Raw genomic sequence first — 27,500 nt, 5'->3', positions numbered from 1 at the left:
TGTTAAGAATAGAGTCACAGAATCTATCACAGATAATATCCAAAATTATTGTGGCATATCCATCAGGCAAAATGTTAGAAGCGTAGAAGATATGTGTGGACACTTTTGTTTCACTTCTCTTCAACAGACGATAAACCCATTCATGGCCTATGCCCTCCACGAAGTGATTCATGGTACAAATACAACAGAGCCTAGAAAAATGATGAGAAATGCAGGTGCTGAGAGAAACTTTCAGATATTTGTCAGATGAAAGGCTAGTGAAGGAATGTCTTCATAAACGCACCCAGAATCCTAACGAGTCCATCGTCAGCGTAACCCGGGCCGCAGTTCATAAGACAATGTTTGTGTCAAATAGTACACTGCATTTTTGTGTCTTTGATGCAGTGGCAACGATCAATGAGGGAAATGTTGCAAGGTGTGAAGTCTTGAAAAAACTGCTGCAAAGAGTTAAGTTATCAGAGACAGCTATTAGACACATGGATCAAGGGCAACACTACATAGACGACCAGGAGAAAGGACATTGCAAGATGAGATGGAACAGGATGCAGACGTCCCATTACAGATCTGAAATGAATCGACAACTTTTATGTCTGCTCCCTGTAAGTTGCATTTTTTAAGGATAAAGTGTACTTTTTCTCATCTTCTACATGCCAGAATTTGTTCAGAATTGCAAGATATACTAATAGGAGTCTTCTTCTTCTTTCTCTTGTGCCTTGTCCCGCAGTGTCGGCGTGATTACAATGGATTTGGCATGGTCAATGGAAAGGGGTGCCCAGATGCCCTTCCAGCAGCCACCCCGCATCCCCCAGGACGGAATCAGTGTACCCCAGCTGTCCGCATCTAGTGTAAACCATGGAATGGTGCAAACATGTTACAAATGTCTGCGAGCCGTGTAACTGAGGAGGGATGTGGGGACCAGCCCGGTATTCACCTAGTGGGATGTGGAAAACCGCCTAAAAACCACATCCAGGCCGGCCTGGCAACCAGCCCACTTCGTTAATTTGCCTGGCGGATTCGATCTGGGGCCGGCGCGCCTACACGAGTCGGATAACCTAGCGGGTAGGATATACTAATGGGAGCATTGTGCATATTTTAACATAGCGGTTTTCCTATTTTGTAAATCTCAGAGAAGTTAGAGCCTTACGTACGAAGAAAAATGTAGACAGTTTCCTATTTTGTTGTTCCTTTTTTGCAAAAATAATTATTATCTTAAAACTAATCAATATTTCTAGAAATCCTTAACGTGGTTATAAATGTATAACCTACAAGCATATTTTCTTACAATTTTTTATTTCCTGTAGTTTTTCATAAAAGGTACCTTTCATATGAATAAATTTTACGTTATTTAAGATAGGGTTAACAATCTGCGCAAACCCCTTAGCCGCTAGTTACTACTGATCTTGTGTCAGACCTTTGTCCTGCGTAGCGCGGCAACTCGGCATGGCATGGACTCAACGAGTCGTTGGAAATCTCCTACAGAAATACTGAGCCATGTTGCCTCTATAGCCGTCCATAATTGCGAAAGTGTTGCCGATGCAGGATTTTCTGCACGAACTAGATTCTCTATTACGTCCCATAAATGTCCTATGTTGTTAATGTCTGTGTGGCCAAATCATTCGCTAGAATTGTCCAGAATGTTCTTCAAACGAATTGCGAACAATTGTGCTCCGGTGACATGGTCCATTATCATCCATAAAAATTCAATCGTTGTTTGAGAACGTGAAGACCATAAACAGCTGCATATGGTCTCCGAGCAGCAGAGTATAAGCATTTCCAGTCAACGATAGGTTCAGTTGGACCAGGAGACGCAGTCCGATCCATGTAAATACAGCCCACATCGTTACGGAGCCACCATCAGCTTGCACAGAGCCCTGTGGATAACTTCTGTCCATGGCTTCGTGGGGCCTGCGCCACACTCAAACCCTACCATCAGCTCTTACCGACTGAAATCGGGACTCATCTGACCAGGCCACGGTTTGTCAGTTGTCTAGCGTCCGTCCGATGTGGTCTGCAGCCTAGGAAAGTTGCTGCAAGCGATGCCGTGGTGTTAGCAAAGGGAATCACGTCGGTCGTCTGCTGTCATATACCATTAACGCCAAATTTCGTCACACTATTAATGGATGCGTTCATCGTACGCCCCACATGATTTCTGCGGTTATTTCGCGCAGTGTTGCTTATTTGTTTTCAATGGCAACTCTACTCTCGGCGATTAAGTGAAGGGCGTCGGCCGTTGCGTTGTGAGTGGTGGGAAGTACCCCAGACTTCACTATTATGGAGCTATCACCAGCTTAAACAGTGCCTTGCTGACAACTTTTGTCCATGGCTTCATGGGTCTGCACGACACTCGAACCCTACCATCAACTCTTACCGACTGAAATCGGGACTCATCTGACTGGACCATAGTTTTTCAATCATGGTCCAACTGATATGGCAACGAGCCAGGAGAGGCGCTGCAGACGATGTTGTGCTGTTAGAAAAAGGCACTCGCGTCGGTCGTCTGCTGCCTCAGCCCATTGACGCCAGATTTCAGCACATTGTCCTAACGCGTACGTTCGTTCCTCATTGATTTCTATGGTTATTCAACGCAGTGTTTCTTGTCTGTTAGCACTGACGACTGCTCAAACGCTGCTGCTGTCGATCGTTATGTGAAGGCATTTGGCAGCTGCAATGTCCATGGTAACGCCAGTAATTTGGTGTTCTTGGCACACTTTTGACACTGTGGATGTCGGAACATTGAATTCCCTAATGATATCCGAATCAAATGTACCATGCGCCAAGCTCCAACTACTATTCCGTATTCGCAGACTGCTAATTCCCGTCGTGCGGCTATAATCACATCGGAAACTTTTTCATGTGGATCACTTGAGTACAAATGACGGCTCTGCCGGATCATTGCTCTTTTATATCTTGTGTACACGATACTACCGCCATCTGTACATGTGCATATCGCTATCCCAGGACTTTGTCACCTCAGTGTATGAGTACAGCTGACGGTGTCGGTCAGGTTTGTTGTAATACAGTGGCTCGCTGATATAGCATTGTTTGTATTGCAAGAGGCGACTATTGTGAGGGCCGATGTAGAGTTGGTTCTGTGTCAGGAAGCACTCTCCCAGTTCACTCGTTGCCGGATTTCCTCGGAAGGATAGTAGTGACCTGTGGTCGCCAGTAGGCGCCTTGAAGGGAGATTCGCCATTAGTTATTTATTTCCATAAAACTACAGGTAGCGTTTCGACTTGTGGTTGGTATCGTCTGTCAGTGCCCGCTGAGGAGTCAAGACGTAAGCTGCTTTCAGCCCGCTCACGACAGCTGACACCGCACACTTTGTTCCAGCCGGCTGCTGCGCTGGCGGTTCGACGCTTGTGGTGTTGGCGGCACCGGTTGTACCGCGACGCGTGGTAGTGAGTGATTGCGGCGCGTGTAATCAACTTACACACGCCGACTTCGGAGGTGCTCTGTCCCCTCCCACCACCACCCTTCTTCGTCTTCCGTCGTACCACCAGGACCGTTGTCAAGTAGCTGTGAAGTTCGACGATATTGGTCTGCCGGTCAGGTAGGCCTTAATCAGTCGATCAACTAGACATGATTGTCTTATTGGGATTGCCGTGATCATTCCTTGAATAAAAATATAGCATTTAAGTCTTTGATCGCTATTTTTTACCTTCAGTGACCGGTGTCATAACTTGATAGCGAAGAAATAGTTCTGTACTGGCAGGTTACTCTGTAACTGCAATATATGATCTGAAGATGGGCAGTTAGCCTGAACCCGGTCATTGAAAATAAAAAAATGGCGATCAAAGACTGAAATTCCATATTTTTTTCTTAATCAGTCAGCCGGAATGTCAGGAACGCTGGTGGGTCCTGATCCTGGTGGCACGGAAAGGCAGTTATGCCTCCACTTTTGGTTACGATCGTATTTCCCCAGATTCAAGACAAAGGCGTTGTTCGAGAGGCTGGTGTTGAACTCTGTTACTGGTGATTATGGCGAGGTAGCCATCTCTCCCATTAGGGGCTGTTGTTATCCGTAGCGTGCAGGAAACCTACGACAGACTTGTGCCAGAAGTCACTTCCCTAAAATCAGGAAATCGAGTGCTAATGTCATGTAAGCCATCGATCCGTCTGACCTTATGCTAAAATGCTGGGGTATTAATGGAACGAAGTAATGGCTAATATTTACTCGACGTAACTCGTCATAACCGCATAGGGCTTGCTATTACGAAGGTATCAGCGGTTTTCCTTCTGCCGGGCTTGATTAACGGGTTAGTTATATCACGGAACTGGTTCGTGAAAGGTCTTGGTACCGTTTGTTGCATTCGCCTTAGCCTTTCTTTCGTCACATAACGTAGGTCACATGATCCTGTCTGGCTGCTCTGATACACAATATTGTGCTGAAATGTGCTGCGTGGCTCGCCAGAAACGCCGATGTTGTGTTTTGCCCCGGCTCAGTCCGGGGGGCGACATGTCTCCATTGCGGCCGCCTCTTGTCCACATTGGCGTAATGAATCGGATACCTTCGCTCTGGGACTTTTCCGTTTTTCTGCCTTCACATGGTTGGTATGCTCATTTTAAGCCTTCCATAGATGATTAACTTTTCCCTATGGAAAATTGTTTTTGGGCAGTTATGCTTCCACCTTTGGTTACAATTGTATTTCCCCAGATTCAAGATGGAGGCGTCGTTCGAGTGTCTCGAGTTCTTGTACAGTCGTGTGGTGAGCTTTTTGAACATTTCAGCGAGAGTACTCATTTTGTAAAACCGCGCTGTGTGTGTATCTTGGAGTATTATGTATGATCCGCAGTATCACGTTGTGTATGAGCTGCTTGCGGTGCGTATATGTTGAAGCTGCGTAACCCTAGACTGCTGCTGCGTATGTTATCGGAGGCCTAATAAATGTCATGGTGTTCCGCTCCTGTCGGCGTCCTATATATACTCGCCGTTAACCTCTCCACCACTCCAGCCCTATCGCTGACCGTGCAGCCTGTGCGTTATATGGGGACGGAGAAGGGGGTAACGGCGCCCGGCTTCGAACTCTGGCCTCCAGTGTTCGCGCTATTGCTGCAGGGTGCGGACATCATTGTACGGTAAAGCTTTTGATTTTCTGATCCCAGTACAGCGTTCCACGCCTGACTTAGTTGAAGGCTACTATCTTTGTCGATTAGATCATATTGAAACCTAATTTCGATCGCCGCTTTTATCATGAAATCAAAGATGGAGGAATATTGCCTGAGTATTTTGGTGTCGTTATGACGTATTGTACGGCCAGTTCTTATACTATGGTCAGCCACGGACGATTTGGTGATCTGGCGTAATTCAGTGCGGCGTCTAGGTTCAAGGCACCTCTCTTCTACGATGTGTGCAGTTTTCCCAAAGTATGCTTTGTTACTCTGGCAAGGGATTTCGCAACCACCTTAGTTTTTAGGGCCTAGATCATCTTTTACTGAACTTAGTAACGTAAAGGTTTTTGGCAATGGACGAAGTACACATTTAAGAGTGTGTTGCTCCAACATTCTGACAACTTTTCTGCAGGTATTGCCGACAAACTGGATGGACGGTAGTGATATTTGCGTCCTGCTGTTCTCTAAGTACAGCCATTCTAAACGCAAGCCTTATCTGTTTGCAATTGCACCCACGTTTTTGAAATGTCTACGGTCGCAGGTTCGAATCCTGCCTCGGGCATGGATGTGTGTGATGTCCATAGGTTAGTGCTATACGAGATTGGAATAACAGAGATTTGTGAAGGTGATTCGATGAACCCTCTGCCAGGCACTTAAATGTGATTTGCAGAGTATCGATGTAGATGTAATTAGGTTTTCGTAGTTGTAAGTAGTTGTAAGTCTAGGGGCTGATGACCTCAAATGTTAAGTCTTATAGTGCTTAGAGCCATTTGAACCATTTTGAAATGTCGTCTCTAGGTGATTCAGCTGAGTGGGAAGGCTGACTTGGCCGCAAATGCATCGTATCATATGAACAAGTGTGTGTGTGTGTGTGTGTGTGTGTGTGTGTGTGTGTGTAAAGCTCCTTCGCTTGTGGTGAATGCTGGAGGCATGGAGATACGGTCGCATTCGGGAGGACGACGGTTCAATCCTGTCTCCGGCCATCCTGATTTAGGTTTTCCGTGATTTCCCTAAATCGCTTCACGCAAATGCCGGGATGGTTCCTTTGAAAGGGCACGGCCGATTTCCTTCCCCATCCTTCCCTCACCCGAGCTTGCGCTCCGTCTCTAATGACCTCGTTGTCGACGGGACGTTAAACACTAATCTCCTCCTCCTCCTGCTCCTCATTGTACGAGGGTAATCCCAAATGTAAGTATTTTTTATAAGTACATAACCCTGTTTATTTCTGCAATGATTTACATCAGTTTACAGCTTGAACATGCAGCTATTTTTAGACATAATCACCATTTCTGTCGATGCATATTTGTAGACGCTGTGACAGTTCTTGTATGCCCATGTCATACCAGCTCGCCACCATGCTGTTCAGAAAGTTATGAACCTCTTTTTCACCTTGTCGTCAGAGCTGAATCGCTGGTACCACAATTAACGCTGACAGAAATGGTGATTATATCGAAAAATAGCTAAATGTTCAAGCTGTAAACTGATGTAAACCATTCTAGAAATAAACAGGTCTGTGTACTTATAAAAAATAGGAGATCTTACTTTTGGGATTACCCTCGTATACAGATTTTCTATACTCACTGTGTCGCAGCTCGCCTTCTGGTTTCCGTTTCACAGGAGGTAGTCATCTTGTTGAGATGGCGGAGAAATTCACCTAAGCTGTCTCGTCCATGTGGCGAAACAACGAACGTATCATTCACATAACGGTACAAACAAGTTGGTTTTAGTTGGGCTTGCTCCAAGGCCTAAACTTAAGTGCCCTGTTGGTGAGTTTCTGGAAGTGTCCCACCAGCGTGACGAGACTCTTCAAGTATGTGTGTTTTGTATCCCTCCTGGAAGGCAGCGCGTGGGTCTGCTCTTGTAATTTGGAGGGTAGGCCGAATGTAGGAAGCTAGGAGGAGCAGTTGAGGTAGAAATACGTCGGTACTGCAAGTAAAGTAAAAGATGTTTACTCTAGGTAAGATAAGTAATAAAATACGGTTACATAACTTTGGCAATTATGAGCACGTAGGTGCGAAACAGGATGTATCAAAGCCAGCAGAAGTTACAAAGGCAAAATCTGTAGTGGCTCGCCCACTATAAAAAAGAAACAATGTTTGCTTGGAAGTCAAATGGGCTGTATGTGGAGCGGCGCTCATCGAACTGCACAGCGCCGGCTACAGGGCGCTGTCGTCGGTGTGGATCGTCCGCTCTCGTAGTGTCAGCCTAAGAACTTGTACCTACGCCGTAGCATCGTAGCTATCGATACCACAATGTGCTTACTTCGACCTGCTTCCTGTTCGATGAAATTTTGTGGTATCAACGTTCGATACCACACTTGTTAGGGGTTGCAGCTATCGACCGCGGTCCGTATTAGTACCGTTGGACCCACGAGTCGCGACCAGAGCCGCTAGCGCCGCTCCGCGGCTTGCATCAAGTTTCTAGCGAGCTCTCGTCCACTCTTGCTCGGGATGTCAAGTAGTATAGTAGCATAGCCTTCAGCTGACAAGAAGCAACCTCTAACAAGGCGCTTAGTAACGTATGGCCTAAGTGAGGCCTAAATAGCTATCTGTTTATAATTATATGTATGCAGCCAAGGAGAATCCTGTGCAACCAGTTTGGTACAATATATATTATTTTTTACCAACGACTTTTAATTATTTTAGTCGTTGCAGATCCACACCATGCAGCCAGCATCTTATCGACGTTACTGACAAACCTGCTGTGATTCATACGTTTCTGTTTAGCATTGGCCACCAGTCAACATTGGCGACGACTCGTTCGTCGTCCTCATAACAAATTTATTGTAAACAGACGGGTTGCCGGCTTAGGCATGGGATGTCCTCTGTCGACAGTTGTAGCGATTTTGTTCATGAAGAATTCGAGGAGAGGATTCTCGAACAAGCCCAGCTAGTTTCTACCGGTACGTGGATAACACATCCGTAATTTGGCCACTTGTACGGGAGAACTAGGATGCATTTCTCCATCGCCGCAACTTCCTTCAGCTCCATATACAGTTTACAATGGAGGTGGAACAAGATGGCGCCCTCCCGTTTCTTGACGACCTGGCGAAACGGAAAGCAGGAGGCATGCTGGGGTACAGTGTGTGCGGGAAACCTACACACAGTTCCGTATCTGCATCCCTCCAATGGTCACCTCAGTCCACAATGTGAAGGCGTTTTACACGCACTTGTCCATAGTGTAACCTCCCCACAAAATTTTTTAAATAATAAATAATATGAATAATGATTCTTATCTAGTGTAACCTCCCCATAAAATTCTTTCTCATTTGTAACCTCCCTACAAAAATTCTTTTCATATTAACCTCCACACAAAATTCTTTCTGATTTAATCTAAGCTCAAAATTCATTTACATTTAGCGTAACCTCACAACAGAAAAAATTATAATTATGTCGTTCACATTCAGTGTAACGTCCCAATAAAAAAAAAAAAAATTCAGTAACCTGGTAATAATACAATGTAACTAACCTCTCAATTAAATTGTCGCTCACTTATGATTTTTCAATAATTCGCTGTGAATTTAACCTGGTAAATTTTGGACGACAGCAGTGCTGCGTCATGGCCCTGAAAGATCATTCTGAAGAAAAATAAAAGGAAAAAATTCTTACCTTAATGAAGTCGCCGGATATATCTGCTCTTACAATAAATTTTTCCGGCACAGCTCTGTGCAATGCTGGCCGACCTATCTGTCATTTATGAAAGGAAGCAACTGATTTTTCTATTGCAATAATCGGGATGATCATGGATGGGAGAAAATAGTAAATTCTTTAAATTGAAATGAATGGTTGTTAAAAGTTACTTTTTATGAGGAAGATTATTATTACGAGAGTTTTAAAACATTATCATGCGACTTGAGATAACATTACTACATATGCGCGAGGCTGCTTTTTACCTTATACAACAATACTCAGGCTCCGACATCGCTGCACCGCGACCGGGCCAGCCAACACGTTACACCATACCAGACCAGAGCAGACTCCAGACTAGCAACAACTTACTGCTACAGCTACACAGTTCCTACTGCAGTCAACTCTGCTCTCTGGTCAGAGACCTTGCATATCGCAGGCATCGCATGAGCAATACATCGAAATTACATCTGCTCGGACCTCTTACAATAGGGCGACTAAGGCGGCCTTTCCACTCAATTGAAACACGGGGAGTCAACATTTCAAAAACATTGGTATAATAGCAAACAGACCGAAACCGGTAATCTGTTGACAAAAAATTTGTGCCCATAGACGTAAGGTAAAGGAAATTTACTTTTCGATATTGATGGCATAGTACCGTCAGAGTTCGTTTCAAAGGGAAGAATTGCAGATGCCGAACTTTACGACGGCGTACCGCAACGTTTGCGGAACGATGTACGAAGAAAGCCACATCACGATTTTGACTGGTGAGTTTTTGGCCGGAGAAACTGTTCGTGTCTGTCCACATCTGCCTTCCTCACCAGATTTAGCACCCTGCGGCTTCTGGCTTGTCAGAAGACTTAAAACCATGCTTAAAGAAAAACATTTTGACACCGTTCCTGACACTGAGTGGGCCACGACACAGCAGCCGAACGCCTTTACGAAAGAACGTTTCCAGTCACGGATTCATTGTTGGTAAAAGTGAATTGCTAGCTACGGAGAGTACCATGTAATTCCATGTAAACTTATTACTTTGTTCTAATAAAATTATTGACCATATTTGTTGATCACAGCTCGAGTTCATGAGAAAAATGATTTTCAAACATAAATCTTACGAAGAGCAAATTGAGAAGTCTATTGATGTTATTGATGAGAACCTGGAACTGTGCCTAAAATAAGACAACAACGGAAAAACTTGACTTCCCGAAACTTTGCAACGAGATGCAAGGCTATTATTCACATTAGTGGTTGTCAGTCATTGTTCTCATTTAATTTTATGAATACCTTACTATTTAATTTTATCAGCAAACAACATCATCATCAAGTATGACAATTATCAAGTTTCATTAAACATACCTGTAGTTCAACTAAGATTTAGTACTTTAATAAAGTTTATTAAGTTACGTTTAGGCAGCGTTGTGAAGTGAAAGAAGATGCAGTGTCGAGTATTTACGCTGAAGTGCTAAAGAAGCTGGTATGGACATGCGTATTCAAATACAGAGATATGTAGACAGACATAATACGACGCTGCCGTCGACAACGCCTATAGAACACATCAAGTGTCTGGTGCCGTTGTTAGATCAATTACTGCTGCCACAATGGCAGGTTGTCAAGATTTAAGTGAGTTTGAATGTGGTTTTATAGCCAGCGCATGAGCGGTGAGACACAGAATTTCCGAGGTAGCGATGAAGTGAAGACTTTCCCGTACGACCATTTCAAAAGTGTACCGTGAATATCAGGAATCCGGTAAAACATCAAACGCCCGACATCGCTGCGGCCGGAAAATGATCCTGCAGGGACAGAACCAACGACGACTGAAGAAAATCGTTCAACTTGACAGAATTAGGACCCTTCCGCAAATTGCTGCACATTTCAATGCCGGGCCATCAACAAGTGTCAGCGTGCGAACTATTGAACGAAACACCATCGATATAGGCTGTCGGAGCCGAAGGCCCACTCGTGTACCCTTGATTACTGCGCGACAGAAAGCTTTACGCCTCGCCTGCGCCCGCTGAACACTGACATTGGACTGTTGGTGACTGGAAACATGTTGCCTGATCGGACAAGTCTCGTTTAAAATTGTATCGAGCGGATGGACATGTGCGGGTGACAACCTCAAGAATTTATGGACATTGCATGTCAGCAGGAGACTGTTCAAGCTGGTGGTGGCTATGTAACGGAGTGGGGCATGTGCTGTTGGAATGATATAGAATCCCTGATACGTCTAGATACGACTGTGACAGGTGACACGTACGTAAGCACCCTGTCTGATCACCTGCATCCATTCACGTCCATTGTGCATTGGGCAATTCGACAATGCGACACCCCATACGCCCAGAATTGCTACAGAGTGGCTCCTTGAACCCTCTTCTGAGTTTAAATAATTCCGCTGGCCACTAAATACCACAGGCATGAACATTATTGAGCATATCTTGGATGCCTTACGACGTGCTTTTCTGAAGAGATCTCCATCCCCTCGTACTCTTACGGAATTATGGATAGCCCTGCAGGATTCATGGTGTGAATTCCCTCCAGCACTACTTCAGACATTAGTCGTGTTCATGCCACATCGTGTTGCGGAACTTCTGCGCGCTCGAGGGGGTCGCACACGATATTAGACAGGTGTACCAGTTTCTTTGGTTCTTCAGTGTATTTAATTTTATCAGTAAATAATATCATCTTCAAGTTATATAATTACCAAGTTCGATTCAACATACCTGTAATTTAAGTAAGATTTAATACTTAAGTAAAGTTTATTAAGTTACTTTTAGATAGTGTTGTGTGAGTATTTAGAAAGTAATGTTGAGATTGCTTGGACCAACTGAGATTATGAGTGAACGGAGACAGACGAAAGAAGCATACGAGTGTGGATCAAAGATTTGAAAAAGGTCGACCTCGGTGAACATACCTCCTTTGGACTGAGGACAGTTTTAGCAAAGGCTAGATTAGGGTACCCTAATTAAGTTAATAACAATGTAGGTTCCTATGTGGCTTAAATCAATTGCCTCTCAAAAGGAATTAATTTTTGGTACTGTTGATATCTGGCTCCGGTGACTGGTCTAAGGACTTTCGGAGTTGCGACACGACAGTATTCGGTGATCTGCATCGGTAGTTTCGCTCTACCAGTATTCTAGGCTGATCAGACAATCCGTGACGGAAACTTTGTGGCCTTGTAGCGAGTTTCATAAATACCAAATTCACTCTAGAGTGTACATTTGCCCCGCTAAGCACCTATCATACTTCTTTTAGCGCACTATTCTTTTATACAGACCAATAGGTTCTGGACAGTTGTCTCTACAATGAAAACTACGAACAAACTCTCAGTGAATAACATGAAGAAGAGATGGCTGGCAGACCGGTGGTAACAGTAGCCGAGGACAACAATCTGCTTTTAACCTAGCTGTCACCTCTCAATGATGTGAAGATTCACCAGGATTTCAACTTTAAATTGTTGCTGTCCTTTCCCCAGTAGTATCACATGCCGTGAAAGTAGCGGATGTAGCAACAAATTCAAAGAATTGCACTAGGTCGATAAGAGACACGAATTTAGTAGTATTAGGTATCAAAATAAAGGGAGCGAATGCTTAAATAGAAACCAAACTGCAGTTATCACAGACGAAGATACATAAAAGGTAATCAGTGGTTGACATTGAGCAATATGTACAGAAAACCAAGGTGAACTCTAGAAACTTATTCAACGAGGGGAAATAAAAAGAGAGCTCTGCCGATGACATTTTGATTCTATCCGAGATGGTGAAAGACTTGGAAGAGCAGTTTAATGCTATTCACTGAGGTGATAAAAGTCATACCTCCTAATATCGTCTCAGAGCAACTTCTTCCCGGCGTAGGCAAGTCGACGTAGCATGGATTCAACAAGTCGTTGGAAGTATCGTGTAGAGCCACACTGCCTCTATAGCCGTCCATAATTGCGAAAGTGCTACAGGTGTAGCATGTTGTGTACTAACTACTCTCTGATTATGTCCCATAAACGTTTGACAGTATTCATGTCGTGCGACCTGGTTAGCCAAATCATTCCATCGAACATCCTATGCGACATGACGCATTGTCATTCATAAAAATGAGGTCCATAAATGGCCGCAAATTGTCTTGAAGTGGCCTAACATAACCATATCCCGTCAACGATCGGTTCAGTTGGACTAGAGGTCCCTATCGATTCCATGTAAACACACCCCAACCCATTATGGAGGCACCACCAGCTTGAAAATTGCCTTGTTGACGGCTTTGGTCCATGGCTTCGTGGGGTCTGCACCACACTCGAATCCCGCCATCAGCTCTATACGAACTGAAATCGTGACTCATTTGACCAAGCCATGGTCTTGCAGTCGCCTAGGATCCAACCAATATGGCCACCAACACAGGAGAGGTACTGCAGGCGATGTCGTACTGTTAGCAAAGGCATTCGCATCGGTCGTCTTCTGCAATAACCTATTCATTCCAAATTTCGTCGCACTGTCCTAACGGATACGTTCGTCGTACGTCCCACGTTGATTTCTTATGGCTATTTCACGCAGCGTTGCTTGTCTGTTAGCACTGACAATTCTAAACTAACGCCGCTGCCCTCAGTCGTTAAGGGGCTCCGGAAAGGCTCAAAATCATGAAAAGTTCAATTTTTACTTTTTTGCGTTTTCTGAATCTGCAGACTATTACCTTTTAATAGATATATAATTTATTCAATTCCGAAGACTACAACTATTTTTAAATTTTTTTTGAAATGTGTTCTACATGGGCGTGACCCACTGTGGCGCTGTTAAACTGCTGTCAAATGGTGTTATTATTAACGTCCGTGTTCATCAGGTACATTTTAGTGATGTGAGATAAAGTATGTGTTGTGGCTAACCTGTGATGGTTCAATATATATCGCTGGTGTGATTGTCGATTGTTTCATGTTTATTTACTCTGTCGTTATCTCGAAAATATTCGTAATTAATTCTGTTTCTTGAGTCTCTGTTTTGTTGAAGTATAATAATGAGTAAAAGTAAAGTTATTAGAAATCCTCTGAAGGCTTTTAAGAAAAGGAGACATGTTGGAAAGCCAAAGGTATGTGTTATTACTGTAAACAATAAAGACGATAACCAAGTGAGTGAACCTAACCTCTCAAGTACACCTGCCCATAGCAGTCAAAGTGGGAAAGAAAATACGAGTACTTCACAGAAGAAGCTTGGTTCAATGAGTGAAAACTATGAATGTTTTATGGGCGAATCGGATGTGAATGAAATATTTGATATGTCGGTTCTCAAAGGAATTTTTTCAAACTGTGTGAGATGTATTCATTGTAGTGAAGTTGGTCTGGAACTCTCCATAATATAGCACGTAGGACTTGCTAGTGAAATACAACTGAAATGTGATAAGTGTTCATACATGACCATCTTTTGGAACAGTGTTGCAGTAACTGCAACTGAAGAAAATGGTAGCAAAATCTACGAACACAACAACGAGCGATGCTTGCTTTAGACAAGGAACGCCTTCGGGCTGCAGACAGGGCTGTAAAGAGTCTAGAAATACAAGAGTAAACAGGAGGAGGAACAAGAGGAAGCTGGAGGAGGAGTTTGAGAGGATGAAGATAATCCATCCTATGGACCTGGAATGCACTAAAAAGTTAATCCAATCTTTGTCGCTCGATTCCCAAAACTTTTATTTTCTCGTACTAATTACATGTTTTCTAAGGATCTTCCAAACATATTTGTTTCAAACTTTCAGTAAATGTTACACAGTACCTTCTGCATAATTTAACACAGCCTTTTTCCAAAAAACTGTATATTTATGAATATATAAATAAAAAATTGCAAAAAAAAAATGTTGTGAATTTTCATTACAATTGAAAAAAAATCATCTTTAATAACTTAACTAAAATTTTGTAAAATCCCTGTGTTAAGTTGTAGCCCGTATTCCAATAAATAATCTGTAAAAAGTTCAACTTCCTACCTCAAATACTTTGTGAGGAAAGATGTAATTTATAAGCGTTATTTTAACATTGCAAGTATAGGGCGTTCCGGAGCCCCTTAAGACAAGGTGGTCGGCCACTGCGTTGTCCGTCATGAGAGGTAATGCCGGAAATTTGGTATTGTCGGCACACTCTTGACACTGTGGTTCGCGGAATACTAAATTCCCTAACGATTTCTGGAGACTAGAAATCTACTCTGTAGGAATAAGCATGCGTTTCGAAAAAGACGACCGTGTGAAACCCAGATCGCGCTATTCGTCCACGAGACTCAGAGGGCCAAAGACACGGGTTCCCAGGTAGATGCCGTGTTTCTTGACTTTCGCAAGGCGTTCGATACAGTTCCCCACAGTCGTTTAATGAACAAAGTAAGCGCATGTGGACTATCAGACCAATTGTGTGACTGGATTGAAGAGTTCCTAGATAACAGAACGCAGCATGTCATTCTCAATGGAGGGAAGTCTTCCGAAGTGAGAGTGATTTCAGGTGTGCCGCAGGGGAGTGTCGTAAGACCGTTGCTATACACAATATACATAAATGACCTTCTGGATAACATCGGAAGTTCACTGAGGCTTTTTGCGGATGATGCTGTGGTATATCGAGAGGTTGTAACAATGGAAAATTGTACGAAAGTGCAGGAGGATCTGCAACGAATTGACGCATGGTGCAGGGAATGGCAATTGAATCTCAATGTAGGCAAGTGTAATGTGCTGCGAATACATAGAAAGAAAGATACTTTATCATTTAGCTACAACATAGCCGGTCAGCAACTGGAAGCAGTTAATTCCGTGATTTATCTGGGAGTAGGTATTAGGAGTGATTTAAAATGGAATGATCACATAAAGTTGATCGTAGGTAAAGCGGATACCAGAGTGAGATTCATTGGAAAAATCCTAAGGAAATGCAATCCGAAAACAAAGGAAGTAGGTTTCAGTACACTTGTTCCGCCCACTGCTTGAATATTGCTCACCAGTGTGGGATCCGTACCAGATAGGGTTGATGGAAGAGATAGAGAAGATCCAACGGAGAGCAACGCGCTCTGTTACAGGATCATTTAGTAATCGCGAAAGCGTTACCGAGATGATAGATAAACTCCAGTAGAAGACGTTGCAGGAAAGACGCTCAGTAGCTCGGTGCGGGCTTTTGTTGAAGTTTCGAGAATATACCTTCACCGAGGAGTCAAGCAGTATATTGCTCCCTCCTACGTATATGTCGCGAAGAGACCATGAGGATAAAATCAGAGAGATTAGAGCCCACACAGAGGCATACCGAAAATCTTTCTTTCCACGAACAATACGAGACAGGAATAGAAGGGAGAACCGATAGAGGTACCCTCCGCCACACACCGTCAGGTGGCTTGCGGAGTATGGATGTAGATGTAGATAATGTCCATGCGTCTATCTCAAACTACCACTCCGCGTTCAAAGTCTGTTAACGCCCAGGCAGCCACAATAACGTCGGAAACCTTTTCAAGTGAATCATGTGAGAGCAAAAGACAGCTTCGCCAATGCATGCCCTTTTACATCTTGTGTACGCGTTACCACTGCCACCTGTAGATGTGCATATCGCTGTGCCATGACTTTGGTCACCTCAGTGTAAATTAGGCGTTGCTGAGGAAATTAGATTAGGAAACAAGGCACTAAAATAGGTAGACGGCGTTTTCATATTAGGACACAAACTTACTGACGATGGACCAAGTAGAGAGGCTGTAAAATGCAAACTGGCAACTGTAAGAAAAGCACTCCTGGTAAAGGGAAATTTGTTAACGCCTAACAGAGTCCAAGTGCAGCCATACAAACATGACTGACAAACATTACATGCAAGAGAAGGATAGAAATTGTTTAATTTGGGTTCAGTAGGAGAGTGCTGAAGATAAGATGGGTAGATCGAATTATTAACGAAGAGATGCTGTACCGAGTCGTGGAGAAAAGAGCTTTAGGACACAATTGGACCAAAGGAGGGATATGTTGATGAATGTTAAGGAATATTTGAGTTGACGTTAAAGGTGACCACGGTTAGTAAGAAATTAAGATATTATTGACAGAATGTAGAGTTTGTGTAGGGGATCCGACTGACACAAAATATACTCTATTTATTGAGGAGTAACTGTACTTTACCTACTGATGCAACTGTCAAACGGTGTCGCTAGATAGCTTCCTACAAAGTATCGATGCCATGTCACCAATCATCATTTGCAATCAATAATTTAGATGTGCTGGACACATTACACATATATAATAACTGTATCCCAAGTTTCGCCTGCGAGAAAGCATCTAAATAACGATATATTTCATTAAATGAGAGAAGGAAGCCTTTCAGCTGTGAGTTGGTTTAAACTATATGGTGCTTCAGGAGGAGTAGTTAATATTTAATACGTAAACTGATTCAGAAATAACATTCCGTATAAAATATGTCCAGTTTTTGTTGGTTACAGCAATACAGACGCGGTTATTCATACAGAAGCTTTCATTTCGTATGATGATACTGCAGTTACTGTGAATTTGTCTATGAAATGTCATTTTCCTTTTGAACATTACGTAAGTGGACTTTTGAATTGTGATGGTGGTCGTGATTTTTGCACCAGTTCTGCTGTATCACTGGTTGAAATGGTTCAAATGGCTCTGAGCACTATGGGACTCAACTGCTGAGGTCATTAGTCCCCTAGAACTTAGAACTAGTTAAACCTAACTAACCTAAGGACATCACAAACATCCATGCCCGAGGCAGGATTCGAACCTGCGACCGTAGCGGTCTTGCGGTTCCAGACTGCAGCGCCTTTAACCGCACGGCCACTTCGGCCGGCTGTATCACTGGTATTTGCAAACGTGGAGTCTGTCGGTATGATAACTGTATAGAGATTTTGTAATGGAAACGCTGCCGCTGCCGCTTGTACAGAGTACGGTAGCTAATTTGCAAACCGCAGATTACCAGATTCAAGAGCTTTCCTTGTGTTTCCACTAAAATCCGCCACGCTGCTGCAGTGCCCAGCAATCGTATCTCATCCGAACGTGCAAATGAATGATTGTGGATGAAGTAAAAGACCTTATTTAGCTGGTAGCACATTGTCTTTCAACGATCACACGCGTTGTTGTTGCTATGCATAAGAATCTGGCGGACGTTCTGTATGTATGGCCTCTACCCTTACCATTTAAAGCGGATGTAACACCTTTGAGAATATGAACTGGAGTGGTCGTATGGCATTACTGGTAACATTGCATCGTTCTTCTTAACACCACAGCCACTGCAATATCATATTTATCCGCCGATAACAGGCAGCGATTTTCAGTTAAAATGTCTTCCCTTGTACTAGAATTACTGGGTGATCAAAAATTCAGTAAAAATTTGAAAACTTAATAAACCACGGAATAATGTAGACAGAGAGGTAAAAATTGACACACATGCTTGGAATAACATGGGGTTTTATTAGAACAAAAAAACAAAGTTCACAAAATGTCCGACAGATGGCGCTGGACAGCAAAACGTCAGTGACTGCGCATGACAATCGTGTATAAAAGGAGCTGTAATGAGAGAGAGAATCAGATGCGCCAGCAGTCGCAGCATGTTGACGTTACCTGAAAAGGCGCTTTTAGTGAAGCTGTATTTTCAGAATGGGGAATGTGCTAGTTCAGCGTTAGGATCCTATCGCCATAGGAAGGGGATTCGAAGGGGTAAAGGTTCGTTGACAAATGCAGCTGTGGCGAGAATGATTTCGAAGTTCGAAGCCATGGGTTGTTTAGACGATAGACCCCGTAGTGGCCGACCGAGCACAAGGCGTACTGCTGCTGAGACAGTTCAGGAAGAAATGGAGACAGTAGCGGGTTCGTCTATGCACGGGGAAGTCAGCGCTCGTGCAGTCGCACGTCGCATCGGCATTCCATACCCAGCTGTTTGGTTGGCACCGAGGCGTACCCTCCGATGCTACTCGTACAAAAGCCATCGGCATCATGAACTGTTGCCTCGCGATTTAGTGAAGCGGAGGGTATTTGCGGTATGGGCGTTTCAAAAGATGGCGGAAGATGACTATTGGTTTAGTAAAGGGTTGTGGACCGACGAAGCTCATTTCACGCTCCGAGGGTCTGTCAACACCCACAATTTGGGCTACCGAAAATCCTAGAACTGTCGTGGAAACTCCACTGCACGACGAGGAAGTCACGGTATGGGTTGCATTTACCACATCTACCGTTATCGGGCCTTTATGCTTCGAGGAAATGCGTGATTCTGGTTTTGTAACTGCTACCGTGACGGGTGAGAGGTACGCTGATATGCTACAGAATCGCATCATCACCAGCCTGGCTGATAAACACCTGTTGGAACGTACGATGTTTATGCAGAATGGCGCTCCACCCCATATTACTAGACGCGTGAAAGATCTCTTGCGCTCGTCGTTTGGTGATGATCGTGTGCTCAGCCGCCACTTTTTTGCTTGGCCTCTCAGGTCCCCAGACCTCAGTCCGTGCGATCATTGTCTTTGGGGTTACCTGAATTCGCAAGTGTATAGTGATCGACCAACATCTCTAGGGATGCTGAAAGACAACATCCGACGCCAATGCCTCACCATAACTCCGGACATGCTTTACAGTGCTGTTCACAACATTAATTCTCGACTACAGCTATTGTTGAGGAATGATGGTGGACATATTGAGCATTTCCTGTACAGAACATCATCTTTGCTTTGTCTTACTTTGCTATGCTAATTATTGCTATTCTGATCAGATGGAGCGCCATCTGCCGGACATTTTTTGAACTTTTGTATTTTTTTGGTTTCAATAAAACCCCACGTCATTCCAAGCATATGTGTCAATTTGTACCTCTCTATCTACATTATTCCGTGATGGAGAGCTGCATCAAACCAGCCTCAGGACTGAAGACCACAACCACAACAACAACAACAACATTCAGTTTTCAAATTTATACTGACTTTTTGATCACCCGGTACATAATGTATGTACAAGTACAGGTTGTGACACAGGAAAGACGGCATATGAAGTTTGGATCTGCCCGTGAGTCGTGCACGATAGCCAAACGGTTAAGACGACCCTGGCGTAAAGCGGGGAATTCAGATTTGTGCCCCAGTTGGTAACAAATTTTCATTGTCTTCATTCCCTCACTGGTGGAAGACTTAATCTGTGCTACTATGCACATCTGTTAAGCCGCATCTGTTAAGAAGGAATGCCTCCCTTAGAGACTACCTTCGTAAATACATAAAGATGTCGCGTGCAAGGTTCTCCTGACCTTACTGTTTAGAATGACAACTTCATCACCCCACGGTAATTAATGTATCACCAACATATCCGCTTAGTAAGCTTGTAGCAGCGTAAGTGTTTTCGAAGATGACAAACATTCAGTGTGATGCGATTTCAAAACTATTTATATGACTGGTTATGACTACACATCGGTAGCACTTTATACTGACTGCCAATAGTTGCAAAAAAGTAATAAGCCATACTGTAACGTCCATAGGACTTGTGGATTGACCTGATATCTCCTAGATGGCAGCCAATGAGTTAGTTGGCGCGAGTGCACATTGTAGGTTTTACGCTGTCACACTTTGCTCCTTATCCTTCCTTAAATTTTTCAGATCGATTGATTATTAGGCTGCTCTGTGAGTTTCAGTCTCCTCATATTTTAAATTTTGTGCATTAGGATAATTATACTCCCTGACAAGAAAAGGTAAGCACGGAGAAGCACTGAGAGTGTAGCTTCGTGCACATACACAGGCAGGTGTGTCCATGATCAGAGGTGCAATTTTCAGCGACAGGTAGAACGGCCACTACAGATCATTAGTATTTCTCGTGTTTAGTGTTGTTATCAGGCTTGGTAGGGTATATAAGGGTCTTCAACAGCGTCAGATATTGAGTAATCACTGTAAAGGACACAGAGATGCCACGTACCCGCGTGAGATAGTGTTATTAACACCTGACAAAGTTTGAAAGCGGCGTCACTGTTGGACTCTCTTTGGGTAGTTGGTCCAATCTCGCTATAGTGGCGTGTTCGGGAGTCACACTGGCTTGAAGCTGGAAAACATGGGACGATGAGGCGAAGCATGCTAATAATCAAGGTACCTGCAGACCGGGTCTGGTCAGCGCAATGGAGCTTCGTCTTGTAGTGCAACAAGCATTCTATAAACCCTTCGCATTTGCAACTGCCATCCAAGTAAGTAATGGAGTCCCTGAAATGTTCTGTGTCATTCCGCACCGTTTGGTCGGATGCTAGCAGCAGCCGGACTAGGGAGTTACCGACCCACATGAGAGCACCGATTACTAACACAATACAAACGGGTGCCTTTGGAGGGCTGCCGCGACCGGGAAGCATGAAATGCTATGAATGGCGTATGGTGTTCACCAGTGAGTCGCGGTAGTGCAGTACACCAGACGACCATTGTCAGCGGGAATGGTGGCGACCTGAGGAGAGGTCCAATCCTTCCAATCTCTTAGAGAAACACAGGCAGTGTAATTCCAAGCGCTATGTCGTGGTGAGCCATCGGGTACGACTTCAGGACACTGCTGGTAGTGAGGGAACTGTGATGGAACATCGATGCGTCGCAGATATCCTGGGTCCTCCTCTTTTACCTCCTATGAGATAGTATTCGGTGATATTTTTTAACAGGTCAATACTAATCCACACATGGCATGTGTCTATGAACTGTATTGCGTTATGAAACTTCCTGGCAGATTAAAACTGTTTGCCAGACCGAGACTCGAACTCGGGATCTTTGCCTTCCACGGGCAAGTGCTCTACCACCTGAACTACCCACGCACGATTCATGAACTTCCACCAGTACCTCATCTTCCACGTTCCACACTTCACAAAAGCTGTCCTGCATAGCTGGCTGGTGGCTGGGTTAGCACTCCTAGAAGAAAGGATATTGTGGAGACGTGACTTGGCAACAGCCCGATGGACTTTCATTTTGCAACGGAGTTTGCACTGGTATGAAATTTCCTGGCAGATAAAAACTGTGTGCCGGGCCGGGACTCGAACACGAGACCATCGCCTTTCCTGGAAAAGAGCTCTACCATCTGAGCTACAGTCTTTCATACTCCGCTGCAGACAGAAGATTCGTTCAGGATGACCTCCAGATCTGTCCCCAACAGAACATGTGAGAAACCAGCTCGTACATCAACTCGGTCCTAGTGTCAGTATCCTGGATGTTAAGGACCAGTTGCAGCAGTTGCTGTAGGGCAGCTTGCCTCATGAGTGGATACAATAGCCTTATGATACCCTGCCCTAGCCCAGTTACTGCATGCGTCCAGCAAACAGATGCTGCAACGTCGTACTAATAAATGGGCTCAATGCGCTGAGTTCTTTGTAAATTTGACTCGATATTGTAATCACCGAAATAATGTCACATATCCTCTCAACCCATGAAGTTTCATTTCCTTACTCCTCCCATTCTGGGAGCTTCATTTTTATTTTTTTTGTCGTCGGTGAAGGTTTGTGATTATACTCTTAGATTTTGCAGTTTAATTCAAATGAAAATTTGACAGCCCACTGTCAGTTAAAATATCAAGTAACAAAAGTGTTAAGATTTGTTTCCTTGCATCAAGTGCTTCATGCACTATCTTTTTTAACGTCCGATTTCGAAATATGTAAGTTCATTGCCAGCTGGAGTGGCCGTGCGGTTCTAGGCGCTACAGTCTGATTCAAAAATGGTTCAAATGGCTCTGAGCGCTATGGGACTTAACTTCTGAGGTCATCAGTCCCCTAGAACTTAGAACTGCTTAAACCTAACTAAGGACACCACACACATCCATGACCGACGCAAGATTCGAACCTGCGACCGTAGCGGTCCTGCGGTTCCAGACTGTAGCGCCTAGAACCGCACGGCCACCCCGGCCGGTTAGTCTGGAACCGCGAGACCACTACGGTCGCAGGTTCGAATCCTGCATCGGGCATGGATGTGTGTGATGTCCTTAGGTTAGTTAGATTTAAGTAGTTCTAAGTTCTAGGGGCTGATGACCTCAGAAGTTGAGTCCCATAGTGCTCAGAGCCATTTGAACCATTTTTTTTGTACACATCGTATTCTAGAATTTTATTTTTGTGGAGCTCCATAGCCTCAACGTGTTTTGCGATTGAAAATATGGTCCAGGTGGGTTGCATTACTTTTTTTTATTATGTATGCGATTGACCAGTTTCGACCTTTGGTCATTTTCAAGCACCTATATGAAGCTTCCAGCTTCATTTTACATTATAACATATTGCTGCTATATGTCGACAGGAAAACATCTTACTTCTGTGAGCTTCCAGTTTCATTTTACATTATAATATATCGCTGGTACATATCGACAGAAATGCATCTTACTTCAGTAAAGTGTATTCCTGTCGACGTGTACTAGCGATATATTATAATGTAAAATTTATCTGGAAGATTAAGATACGTGCTTGAAAGTGACCAAAAGTCGAAACTGGCCAGTCACATAGATAATAAAAATATAATATAGCCTACCTGGATCATATTTTTATTCAGAAAATGTCGTATTTTTACCGTAGCCAAAATTCTTCTTCAGGGGCAACCCCCCTGAAAGCTTGAGTAAAAGTTCTACTCCAGTAGCATATATGGCACATAACCCAGCCACGCCATGTGTTCGTATGTGAATCACGCCCTGAAATATGTGATGGACGTCGATGTTTTTCACAAGTATCCGACTAGGCTACACCTCAAACTGATTTGTGCTTGCTTATTCGATAAACTCTCTTGGCTACACTGAAAATACGATCATGCGATATTGAAAATGAACTTAAATGTTTCATTCTTCCAAAAACTAGTACATAAACTAATAATCGTATTAAAAAAAATCGAGGTTTTTCAGCTGCTGCCAACATCCCATGTTCAGGTACACGGAAAAAGTTAAGGAATATTAAATAAAGCGGGGTGCGAAGGACCACATGTGGGCTCAATCGTATTTCTCATGGAGATTCCGGCGTTGTGGTTACGCACAACTCCGTTCGATGGTGCAGAAAAATGTTACAAAACGTTTCGCTGTTTGTGTGTACAGCAGTTGTAATGACGCATATAACAGTTTCAGCTACGTGTGTAATCATGACAAACATTTCACCCATTTGTTTTGACAGGAAGCAGTAATATTTAATTACCTTTCATTGTTTTATACACAGCGCTTAAAAATGGATGTGTTCCTATTAACGGTAATATTCATTCACGCTGCCGTCCGTATTTATATTTCAGCGCATAAATAAACCCCAATTCTATCTACAAAAAATATAAATAACTGTTTTTTCCTAACTAAAGCTTGTAATGGACGTGTAACGACTAGCTGCTGCATATAAGTAAGGCCTACATGCCAGAAATTACGTAGTGTCCCACTTAATGCTAGACCGATATTTCATTAAATGGCTGTTTTATGGAGCGCGGTGATTGTTCTTAAGGTGAATGAAGTGTCGATTGTATTATAGCGTATGGTAAAGTAGTAAATGAAGAATGATTTATCAGTACATAAGTGCATAAGATTAAATCACTTATCAAGTGTGTTTGAAAACTCTAGAGTATTAAGATGTAATACCTTCATATGGTTAATGTCGAATAAAGAGTGATTTATTAGAGTAATTCTCATCATTCGTGAATAACAACTATAGAACAACTACAGGACATCTACCACAATAACTGTATATGGCAGACATGCCATGCTGAAAGACGGAGGTAGCTGGATTCCCATTTTATGCTGAATATTTGGTAGTAGCTAGCGGGTAGTAGTTAATTCGCTATATTCTACTATCGCTTCGGTGTGTTAGGATCTGCATGGAAGACGAGTCCCTTCAGTACAACACTCAATCAGGACCGTATCTTGGGCAAATCTGCGAACCGGTACGAAACAAAGCTCTTACAAAAGTCTCTCGGCTCGAACAAGAATTTGTGTTTGAACATTTCTGCACAGACCAATCTCAAATTTCTAACTACGCCTTCAATTGCATGTGATTGTGTTGCTCTTGGTTTGTATATAACAGCGGTTGCAGTCTTGGAGGAGGGGTTTAACACGCCAGTCAGTCAGTTACCTCAGAAAGTTAGTTTTCGTGTATCAGTACTGTCATACATACTCAGCAAAAATGAGCGACAACACTAATGTTTGGAACGTTGTAAATATTGTGACATCCAAGTTAAGAAGGCGTTGTCCAACGGAAGACGGTGTAGGACAGGATGATGACACTTTCGCATTGTTTTTGGTGTGTCTGATTGTTCAGAAACATCAGTATTCATTTGACTGCTCAAATGAAGCTACATTAGATAGGCTACTGGAAGAAGAAAATGATTTTACAGAAATAAAAGCGATTAATAATGTTAAAAACTGTAGTGCTATTGGCAGTAGGGAAACAGTACACATCAAAGACAAGCTTCACCAGAAAAGAAATCAAGTACTGTCAGTAGATTAATAAAATTTTCGGAAGAACGTCTTGAACGTATTTGTGATGATTATCATATTCCTCCAAGTAAAGTTGAGACCTTTAGTTCGTTTTTGAAGAGACGTACATCTATAAAATTGCACGTCGAACATCAAAATATACTTGTGATTCTAGAGTTTCTCCCGGCGTATTTCATAACCAAAATATCCACGGGTGTACTGACGGTCTACAGTGTCCAACAGGCACAATATTTCGGCGATCATACATGTCGCCATCATCAGGTGAACTGACAGACTGAGCTCCTGTGAACGTGTCGGCACGGAGATCCGTACGCTATGGATGCTCAGAGGGAACTGGTTCTGTCGCGGCGGCGGACGATTTAAATACCCTCCGCCCGCGGCGCTTCTTCCGCCGTCCGCCCCCCGCGCCACGGTCGTGCGGTGAAACAGATTGCGACGGCGTCTGAGATGACGTCAGTGTGATGGCTCTGTCCGCCGTGGTCGTCACAACTATACGTTTGCTCGATTTACTCTTTGATTAACCCAATCGCTGGTTCCGAAGACTTGCTAAGATTATAGCCATAGTCACGGTTTATGAGGTCGTCATTGGTGCGAATTTCGATGGCCCCTCTAACAACGCTGTCCCACTATCTCGACGTCTGTACCAGAATCCTCGTGCGTTCATACTCCATAGCGACAGCCGACTTGCTCGGATACATCAGTCGAATGTGCCTCTGGTGTTCACGGCATCGATCCTCGACGGTACGCATCGTCTGACCACTAGTGCACGAGTTTTATTCGGAGGACAAAACACAGTTCCGAGTCGGTGTTTCTTCAAAATGCGGGCGATTTTCCCCGAGAGTGCGTCTGTATATGGAATAAACGCAGTGCCTACCTCCTCCCTCGTGATTTCACCCATCTCCACAGGTTGTGGTGTAGTGGTTGGGCGGAGAGCACGTTGAATCTGCCACTCTGAGTACCCATTTTTTCGAAATACAGTTCTCAGATGTTCCAATTCCTGGGGTAGACTCTCTGCGTCAGAGATAGTGCGCGCCCTATGTACTAGAGTTTTAAGTACCCCATTCCTCTGTGAAGGGTGGTGGCAGCTGTCTGCGTGAAAATACAGATCAGTGTGCGTTGTCTTCCCATACACCCCATGACCTAGGGTGCCGTCAGCCCTTCTCTTGACCAAGACGTCAAGGAATGATAATTTACCCTCCGTGTATTTGATGTTGGGGTGTATGGAGTTTAGATGTGTAAGGAAGTCAAGGAGTTTATACATACCATGTGGCCAGATGACGAGCATGTCGTCCACGTACCGGAAAAAGCAAGTAGGTTTCCATTCAGATGACGACAGGGCTTCCTCGTCGAAGTTCTCCATGTACAAATTCGCTACCACCGGTGAGAGCCGGCTACCCATGGCGACTCCCTCCGTTTGTTCGTAGTATTCTCCATTAACAAGAAAATACGTGGAAGTCAAGACATGCCTAAAAAGTTCAGTGGTCTTCTGACTAATCAATTCTAGTGACTCTCGCAGGGGTAGCCTCGTAAACAAGGAAACAACGTCAAAACTCACCATGATATCTGACTCATCCAACCTGAAGCTATCAAGGCGTTTAACAAATTCCACGGAATTACGAATGTGATGAGGGCATTTACCCACATAAGGACTTAATATTCCCATCAGGTATTTGGCCAACAAATATGTAGGTGCCCTGATGTTGCTGATAATGGGGCGTAATGGTACCCCCTCTTTGTGAACCTTCGGGAGTCCATATAGTCTAGGCGGTACCGGACCTTGGGGCAACAATTTCTTAGCACGCAGACAGCTGCCACCACCCTTCACAGAGGAATGGGGTACTTAAAACTCTAGTACATAGGGCGCGCACTATCTCTGACGCAGAGAGTGAAAGGTGGCTACACTGAGCCACAGCGCCAGAGATTGCGCCAAAGAGTATTATTCAGCCGCCTCCACGGAGTGCCTGTCGAGGTCTCGTAGTAGTCAGTACTTGTTAAGAACTCGTAGCTGAGAGTGTTTGTTGAGATGTGCTAGTAGGCAGTGCTTGCTGAGATGTGATATTGGAGAGTTCTGGCTGAGAGGTGGTAGTAGCAAGTCGGTGTGGAGATATTGTAATGTTTGGAGTGCTTTCCATCAATATAAATGAAGGTAAAAAAATTTTTTCTTTTTCTCTCTCATGATTTCAGTGTCCTGAATAATGCGTCATTACAGGGTCAGTCAACAAAGCATCTGGCGTGTGTTCTTGTATTAGAGTGTAATTCTGGTTTTCTTGCGCAATTATAGTATTTCTAATTTTTTTTTATCACGTCAGTATAAATGGTATTTGAAATTTATTGTCTTATTGAAGAAGAACCATGCCAGATGTGTACGTTGAGTCATACTTCCACACACAGAACAGTTACTCTTGTGCTTGTTGTTGCGTTGGTTTTATAGTTGCT

This window comes from Schistocerca piceifrons, chromosome 3 (assembly GCF_021461385.2).
Source record: "Schistocerca piceifrons isolate TAMUIC-IGC-003096 chromosome 3, iqSchPice1.1, whole genome shotgun sequence".
Taxonomy (NCBI): Eukaryota; Metazoa; Arthropoda; class Insecta; order Orthoptera; family Acrididae; genus Schistocerca; species Schistocerca piceifrons.
Note: the sequence above shows the minus strand (reverse complement) of the source record.